Raw genomic sequence first — 8,586 nt, forward strand, 5'->3', positions numbered from 1 at the left:
GGGCCGTCTCTATAGAGTCCCCTTTATATACTTCAATCTGACGACTTGAATTGGCTCATGTCACCAGCAGAGAATAACTTTCACCTTCTACCTTCTCCTCCTCTGTCTCCTGAGCCTCGGAGAAGCAGGGGTAGGGTTGGTAAAGATGGCTCACCTAGGGCTGAACACTCAGGTCTCTTCCTCACCATGTTTGACAGCCATGCCTCTCTTCACCAGCCGTGCCTTTCTGCATTGGTGGCTGCTACTGTAAGTGGCATCTTCTCTGTCCACGGTGGATCAAATTTTGAATATTTAAATTTTCTATACATGTGGTATTAGGAGAGCATTGGAAACAAGTTGAGAGAAGCACAGATGAAAGACTTGGGGGGATATAGCTCACCAATCGAACATCAAACAAAAGGAACGGCAGAGATGGCTTTAACTGGAGCAACTGGCTAAAAGAGTCTTTTCTAAGATTAAGGGAATGGCGAGTGTTTTTCTGGGCAAGAGAAACTGGAAAGGGGGGCGGAACAGAAACAGAGGAGTGAGCTGGCGGCTGATGGAGGAGCATCTAGGAAAAATTCTCAAGTGTAAAGAAAAGACCTTGAAAAGGAAAGAGTATTTCCACCTGTGAAACATGGTCTGGGGTGGATGGGTAAAGAAAGGTGCATCGTCAGGTCACACCGAGTGATCTTGATCATTCTATGGATAGGGGGTGGGAAATGGAGGAGGGTGAGAGGAGAGAGGGATATGGAGGGATCTTGGCAGGACTCTGACAGGGAGTGACCCAAATACCTCTGGATGCTAAGAGCTAGCTGAGTTAGATCGTCTGGGTCTGTAGGAGCATCAGCCCGCCTGAGGACATGATGTCCTTTGGCATTGCTCAGCAGGCTGGGAGCAGAAGGACAGGAAACGGATGGAATGTAACAGCTGTGCACACAAATGTCCATAGCTGGAGATCTCAGGAGACTCTGTCCATCTGATTCCCATTCTTACTGAATGTTCCAGTTACATGATATCATTTCTTCCCTTTGAAGATCATTACGAACCTTGGGCCAAGAAGAAATGGCATAATTTGTCACTGAAATGTGTGGTGCGTAATGGAGAAAATATGGACAGGTCTAAATCTTCAATAGTGCCTAACGAGAGGCTGGGGAGAGAGCTCAGGCAGTCTGGTGCTTGCCTTGTAAGTTCAAGGACATGAACTCAACTCTCAAAACTCACATAAAAGAGCTGGGTGTGGTTGCATGATTTTTAAAATCCCAGCAGTGGGGAGGAGGAGACGGGCAGATACCCAGGGCTTGCTGGCCAGCCACCTTATCCTATTCAATAAGCTCCAGGGAGAGACTCTCATAAAACACTAAGGGGTGAACTTGAGAGAGGTGGGCAGGCAGTTAAGAGTAGTTGCTTTTTCTAGGGGACCAGGTTCAGTTACATGTAAGTCACATGGTGGCTACCAAGCATTAGTAGCTCCAGTTTCAAAGGATCAGATACTGTTTTATTTGCCTCTGTGGCCACCAAACACATGTGGTGCACAAACACACTCACTCATACGCATAAAAAAATTACACTGAATAAAAAAAAAATCAAATTTTAGCTGGGCAGTGGTGGCACACAGCTATGATCCCGGTTGCTCAAGAGGCAGAGGGAGGCTAGCCTGGTCTACAGAGTGAGTTTCAGTACAGCCATGGCTACACAGAGAAACCCTGTCTTGTAAAACAACAAATAAAACCAAACTTTAATAATATTGAAAAACAAAGTGGACAAACACCCGAGGAGCAGCATCTGAAGTTGGTCTCAGCACACAGTGCAACCACATGACGATGGTCCTCCACACACTCACAAATACACACGGACCAAAGATGAGCAACTTAAAACTTAGTTACTGACTAGCATGGCTTCAGATCATAGTGTCTATAGCTGGTATCAGTGCCCACTTCATATTCGAGCCTGTGTAATGAAATATTAATTCTCACGTTTCTCTGTAGGCGGATCTTATCACAAACTAGTGTCAATCATTCTCTGTGACAAACATTCTCAAGGGATTGAACTAGACTGGGCCTTAAAAGATCCAGACTCCATTCCAGCTTTGTTACCTCTGTGTGTGTCCCCCAAGTCATCTAACCATTCTTTGACCTTAACTGCTCGTTTGTAAAATAGGGAACTAGGCAGACTCTCTCACAGCCCCAATGTTATTGCATGGTTCTACAGTTTCCAGCCCTCCTTTAACCAAGGTTTTTCTCTGTTAGTGCTGTCCAAGTTGGACACTAGGGGTCACGTTCAGATAACCACTCACAAACACATCTGCCTGTTTCCTCAAAAGAAGGCCCAGAGCAGCTAAAGGATGCACGATCTGCTTTCTCATTGAAAGGACTTTGAATGGACTTTGTGCTCTTTCCCTTTGCTTCATTGGGGATGGGGGCGGGACAGGAAGCCAGGCTTCTCTGTCGGCTTTTTCTTTGGGTTAATGTTATTTTCTTCCTTTCACACATGACCCCAACTAGTTCTTCGGTTGTGAGGCAAATTATTCATCTAAATGATTCGTGATTTTTCTCTACCAATATTTCTTTGCTAGGTAGGCTGGTCCCAAATCAGACCACTTCAAAAACAAGAAACAAGACAAACAGAGCCCCCTTTGTGGAGGCTGGCTTCTCACTGAATGGTCAGCATTTCTTGTACTGCGGGGTGCTTTTGAGACAAGTGGGTTTCTGATGTCCTTGTAGTCTTGCTTTACTGATCTGAGCATTCCTGTGTCAAGCATTGATCCCCATTTGTCTTCTTTCAATAGTTGGTCTTGGGGAAGGCAGACAATGAAAATGAAAATGAAAACGCTTGACCATCTTAGGAAAGGATAATTCAGTAAGCCATTTCCACATTTAATAGCTATGCTTCTAGCATCTGTACAGCCCCACGTCTGTGAAGTGTTTTCACATATAGCATTTCCTTTTATAATCACTATGTGTCTCTTCTCCACCCTCCTCTCAGGTCTCCTTTGAAACAAAGGCCAAGAGAGACACGGAAGGGACAGAGGAGAAGGCAGGCAGCCTGGGGAGGAGGGTGAAGCTCATCTTGGCAGTCTGGGTTAGAGTCTTGGCTGCACCTCTCAGCAGCTACATATTGGCATGACACACTCCTAAGTTTGGATGTCCTCCCCTGAAAAACTGGCTCTGAATACCTCCTCTCTGGGTTAGTGGAGAGATGGTCTTTTTGAAGAACCCACCTGTCTCCATCTTAGGCTTAAGAGCCATCTTATGTTAAAGACAAAATAGGTTCATACAATTTAAGATGGAACCTCTGTTTTCTCAAGGATTGGGCGATGCCACACCTAGAACCTTAACTATTAATGTTTCTGTACTGCCTGTTGCAGGAGTGGCAGTCATGTCTGTGTTTCAGGAGGCTGTTGACTGATTTGTTATGGTTGTGTTCTGCTCCTGTAACTCTGTCTACTTTCGCTGTCAAATCCCTCATTTGGAATCCCCCTACCCCTGAGCTATATAAAAAAACCTCGCCTTCCTCACGTCTGGGGCTACTCTCTAAAATTCCAATTCAGGGTGAGATAGCCAGCTGGCCGGGAGTACCTCTAAAAAAAAACTTGCTTCAATTAGACCATTTAAATTTGTTCTTTCTCATCTCAACTTTCAGGTTTAACAGTTTCTCACATTCCTGTGGCCAGTTTGCCAGTCATTCTCTAGATGTTATCATCCTGCTCCCTAGACCCCCAGTCCTGATACCATCAGCCTGGAGGCTCATAGGCTTTGCCAGCCTGCCTTTCTGTGACTCAGTGTCAGCAGCTTACGTCATCACAGACCTCAGCCAGGTGTGGTGTTTCCACTGTCAGTGGGAGTTGTTTTCCTGTGAGTATTTTCCTATGTATCACATGCACCCTTTAAAAGGTCCCCCTGGACATTACAGCTCTGTCTCTCTCTCTCTCCTTTTCTCTGTCTCCTGCTCTCCCTCTCCCTCTCCCTCTCCCTCTCCCTCTCCCTCTCCCTCTCCCTCTCCCTCTCCCTCTCCCTCTCCCTCTCCCTCTCCCTCTCCCTCTCCCTCTCCCTCTCCCTCTCCCTCCCCCTCTCCCATCTCCCCTCCCCCTCTCCCATCTCCCCTCTCCCTCTCTCTCTCCCTCTCCCCTCTCTTGCCCCCACTTCCTCCAATAAACCTCTTATGTTAGAGATCTGTTGCATGGTGTGATCTCTTAGCCTTGGCCCCAACCTGCCAAGGTACCCCCCCCCCCGAGACTTTATCCTAGCACTGTGGTTCAATCCTTCCTGTTCCTTTTAGTGGGCAGACCTGAACCCACTCAGTTTTTTTTTTTTTTTTTTTTTTTCTGGGTTTTAGATGGAATAAACAATCAGCAGAGAAACCACTTGTGTGCATTCAGTGAGCCTGGAAGTAATGCCCTTGGAGGAAGGAGTAAAGCAAAGGAGGAAGGGCTGATCACCACCCTGGGAAAACTTCCAAGATGGTCTGTAAAAGAGTAGTCACCTCTAGAGGTCATCCAGAGCAGGTGCAGGTAAGGGACAGGGAAGGAGAATGCAAAAGACAGAAGCTAGAGCTGAGGAATAGACCAGGGAGAGGTGAGGCTGGAGCAAGCCCTTAAGGCAAGTCTCACCGAGGCTAACCACCAAAGAGACAATCCTAGTAGGTCTACAAGCAATGAGAGGGTTCAAAAGCTGACAACAGGACAGTGTGGTCGGCTGTCCCATGGGAAAGAAAGCCGTCAGAAAGCCTATTTGGGACTCAGGGGTTGGGAAAAGCTAAACATTGATGACATTTATAATCCACAAAGCCTCCCCAGGAATCTACAGCTTATCATTTTGATGGTTCTTTAACCTGATACAACCCTTCCTATCCAGAAGATTCTCTTTCTATTAAAAACAAAACAACAAAACCCAACTCTTTTTGTTGGTTAAACTTTCTCTTTGGGGCCTCAAATTTTCTGCTCTTTTCTTTAAAACACTCCGTTTGGTCTAGCGGGTTCTAGTCCTTTCCTCATGTTGATGAACATTCTAAACATATTTATTGTGAAATATTTCGAGGCTGACAGTCTCATGACTATTCCTCCCCTCTCATTCTCTGAGACTCTCCAGCCCATCTTTCTCCCCAAGCAGCTCCCGTCGAAATCACAGGTCTCATGGTTCAATACTGCAGCCATGTCCTGAAGCCCGCACTTTTCTCTAGCCAGTCCAAACCACTCTCTGAACTCCAGACCACACATCTAACCATCTAGCCTGTCATCTGAGTGTTACCGAGGCATCACAACACAGCACATTCCAACAAAGACATGTATTTTTATCTTTCTTCCACAGACTTATTTCCTAATGTCCTCTCCAACTTAGTTGATGAAAACTGTCTACCTGTTGCTCAGGCAAATAGCTTTAGAGCCTTGCTCTTTCACACACACACACACACACACACACACACACACACACACACACATACACACACCACACACACATACATACTATGTACACACACCACACACAAACACATACATTATGTACCACACTATACATATACCACATACACACATATATATACCCCACATAAACACATCCACATCCACACCACACTCACACATATACCACATGCATTACACACTCACACACATATACATATATTACACACAAACATACATACATACACACAACACATACATACACATATACACACAGGCAGCACACACTCATACACACACATACACATACACATATATATACCACATACAAAGACACACACACCATACATACCACACACACCACATACATACATACCACATGCACACACACACACACACACACACACACACACACACGCCCCTTATTAGCTGATTCTGTCAGCTTAATCAGCAAAACTCTGTCTGCTTTGATGCTCACCTCTGAGCTCTAAGCTGCTGTTGCACATCTGGATTATCCTAATTGCCTCCTCACTGCCCTCCCTGAGTCTTCCCTCTCCTTGTGATGGCCAAGTAGCATTTGTTTCAACTTGGCAACTTGGCTACACTGTGGTACTCAATTGTTGTGGTTAAATATCAGTCTAGATGTTACTGTTCAGGCATCTAAAAGGATATAATTGAGATTTGAATTAGTACACTGAGTAAAACAGATTACTTCACATAGCATGGGTGATAGCCAACCAGATTACTGCCAAAGACTAGAATTTCCTAAAGAAGGAATTGGGCCTCGAGCCTGACACAAAAATTCCAGCCCCGGGACTCATGAATTCACCAGCAACTCCTAACGGAATCTCTAGCTTGCTGTCTTACTAGATGTATTTTACAATGTCAGCTTCCATAACTGAGTGAGACACTTCTTTAATCTCCCTCTCTCTGTTCCCCTTCATAGTAAGTAAGCGTTACCCGCTGGGTCCCTGACAAGCACATCTCTCTTTTCTCTGTGGAGCAGTCAGAGGGAGCTTCTGAAAGAAAATCAGCTTGTCACTTCTCTGATGGAAACCCGCTGGATGGCCTTGAATTTCAAACAGACCGGAAGCCACAGGATTTACAGCGGCCTGCCTGGCCCTCTGTGATCTGCCTGCTCAGTCCCTTTATAGTGTCTCTTTCTGTTCTTCCACTCAAGCTAGTTCAGGTTAAAGAGTGCTGAAGGATCAAGTGGCTAATATTATGGGCAGACATGGTCAATCAAAGACAGAAAAGCAGTTCCATGTCTGGGGCCTATTGGGGATCAGAATAAGGAAGCAGAACGTTCAGATTAAAGCTCTGTCTTTCGGAGCTACATATGTTTCTCTTTGCTCAGACACTGTAGTAGGTTCTTTTGTCCTGGTTGCCACCAACTTCTGACAAGATGCAATTTAAGAGGAAAAGAGGCGATTTAGGCTTACAGATTGAGGGATGCAGTCGATCATGGTGCAAAGGCATGGCTATGGGATCCTGAGGTGACCGGGCACCTTGCAGCTACAGCCAAGAAGCAGGGGGTAATGTCAGTGCCTACCTGTCTTTCTCCTGTTTATAAGTCCCCAGCCCACAGAATGCAACTCTAGCTCTTAGAAGTGTGATGCAGATGATGCTAGCCGGAGTGGAAGCCTTGTGGTTTTCCACTCCACTGTCGAGGGCCAGCATCTATTCTTCATATAGGGTTTCTGGAATCAATCGACAGGGTAGAGAGTAAAACATGGCCAAAACATAATTAAAGTCCTATTTTAATAACTCTCTAGGTGGCGGACATGCCATCTGTGAGCAGACTGTCATCGGACACGATCACCTAAACTCATTTATCACCCACTGTCCCACCTTGGGGACTTAGCTAGCCCTTGCTCTAGAAAGGGAAACTCAATTTTAACAAAATTTGCTCGGTGAGTTTTTTTTTTTTTTTTTTTAATTAGAAAGGAGCCTTTGCATATTTTGTAGAATTAAAAAAAAAAAAAAAAAAAAAAAAAAAAAAAAAAAACCTCTGTTCTGAAATTAGTTGATAACTCCTTGCAAAGCACTGTAGTCATTTTGTTGATACGAGACAGATCACAACTGCCCTGGTGGGATGCCTGAGAGAGAGCACGCTGTGGTATTAACCTCTCGAAGACCTGAGCACTTATCTAGTTGGAGCAAATGGCCCTGAGGTCATTTTCAAAACTTTCCTCATCTTATCTAGAGGAGATAAATGAAATGAATTGAAATGTTGGGAAACTTATTAAGATAGTTTGAGGATTCCAGTTAAGAGAGATAACCTCCAGGAATGGCAAGTTAGAAGGAAGGGTCCCTTGGCCTCTTCATTGAGTGCACAGTAGGCCTCTGGGGACAGAATAAAAGGAGGAAGATGCTTTCCCTGTACCATGTAGTTTTTGCGTCTCTTCCGGGGGATGGTGGAGCTAGTCCACTCAGAGCCTAGACAGAACAAAAGCACCAGGCTCGCTTTGGAATCCAGATTCCCCAGAAGCTTGACTCCCAAGGTGACCTTCAAATTCCTCAGAGTTTGGACTTTCGGGGAAGGAAATGGCGGCTCAAGAAAGGGCTTGGAAGACCGCTTTCTCTGGCTTCCCTGGAAACATGCCAACAATGAGTTTCTATGGTGGAAGATGCCCACTGATCTGTTCCATTGAATCCATAATTCCATTTGAAGAGAAAGACCAGAGAGTTTTCTACATGCGGCTGCTTCTCACACACCTATCTATTAATAGTTGGTACCTAAGAGGCTATGATAGATTTTCATTGGCTTTTATTTTACTCATTATAATAAGCTTAGATAAAAGAATGCATATTCTTGCCCCTGGCAATGGGCAAAGAGGCACTTTGTTGGTGGTGTGATTCTTATATCAGTCAGGGGCAGAGCAGATTCAAGTCCTTTGTTCATCCTGGCTTGGTGGCCAAAGCTGGCTTATGCACAGGACTCATACAAGTCAAGTCAAGTCAAGTCAAATCCAATCCAATCCAATCCAATCCAATCCAATCCAATCCAATCCAATCCAGGCAATGCAGCATGGGAAGAGTAAGACACAGAGAGACTTGTGGACCACTGTGCCACCCATAGACCTGCCCTCCAGTGCACAGCATAGGTGGGTCATACACACCTGCTTGCCACTATGTCACACAGCATGGATGGAGAACTGTCACCCAGGGACCCATCAAAAGTGTGACCAGCTTGCAATGGGAACCATCAC

At 45.3% G+C, this 8,586-nt stretch overlaps 1 long non-coding RNA gene and 1 pseudogene across 1 annotated transcript; both read left to right on the forward strand.

Moving 5' to 3' along the window:
* The first annotated feature begins 3,223 nt into the window (after positions 1-3,223).
* LOC143440299 (uncharacterized) lies at positions 3,224-8,065 on the forward strand. Its single transcript, XR_013108074.1, has 3 exons — positions 3,224-3,833; positions 4,315-4,489; positions 6,321-8,065. It is a non-coding gene; the product is annotated as an uncharacterized LOC143440299 (long non-coding RNA).
* Positions 8,066-8,190: 125 nt separating this feature from the next.
* Positions 8,191-8,322, forward strand: LOC143440511 (small nucleolar RNA SNORA48; annotated as a pseudogene).
* Positions 8,323-8,586: the final 264 nt, after the last annotated feature.

Source organism: Arvicanthis niloticus, chromosome 29 (assembly GCF_011762505.2).
Source record: "Arvicanthis niloticus isolate mArvNil1 chromosome 29, mArvNil1.pat.X, whole genome shotgun sequence".
In the NCBI taxonomy this organism is placed as follows: Eukaryota; Metazoa; Chordata; class Mammalia; order Rodentia; family Muridae; genus Arvicanthis; species Arvicanthis niloticus.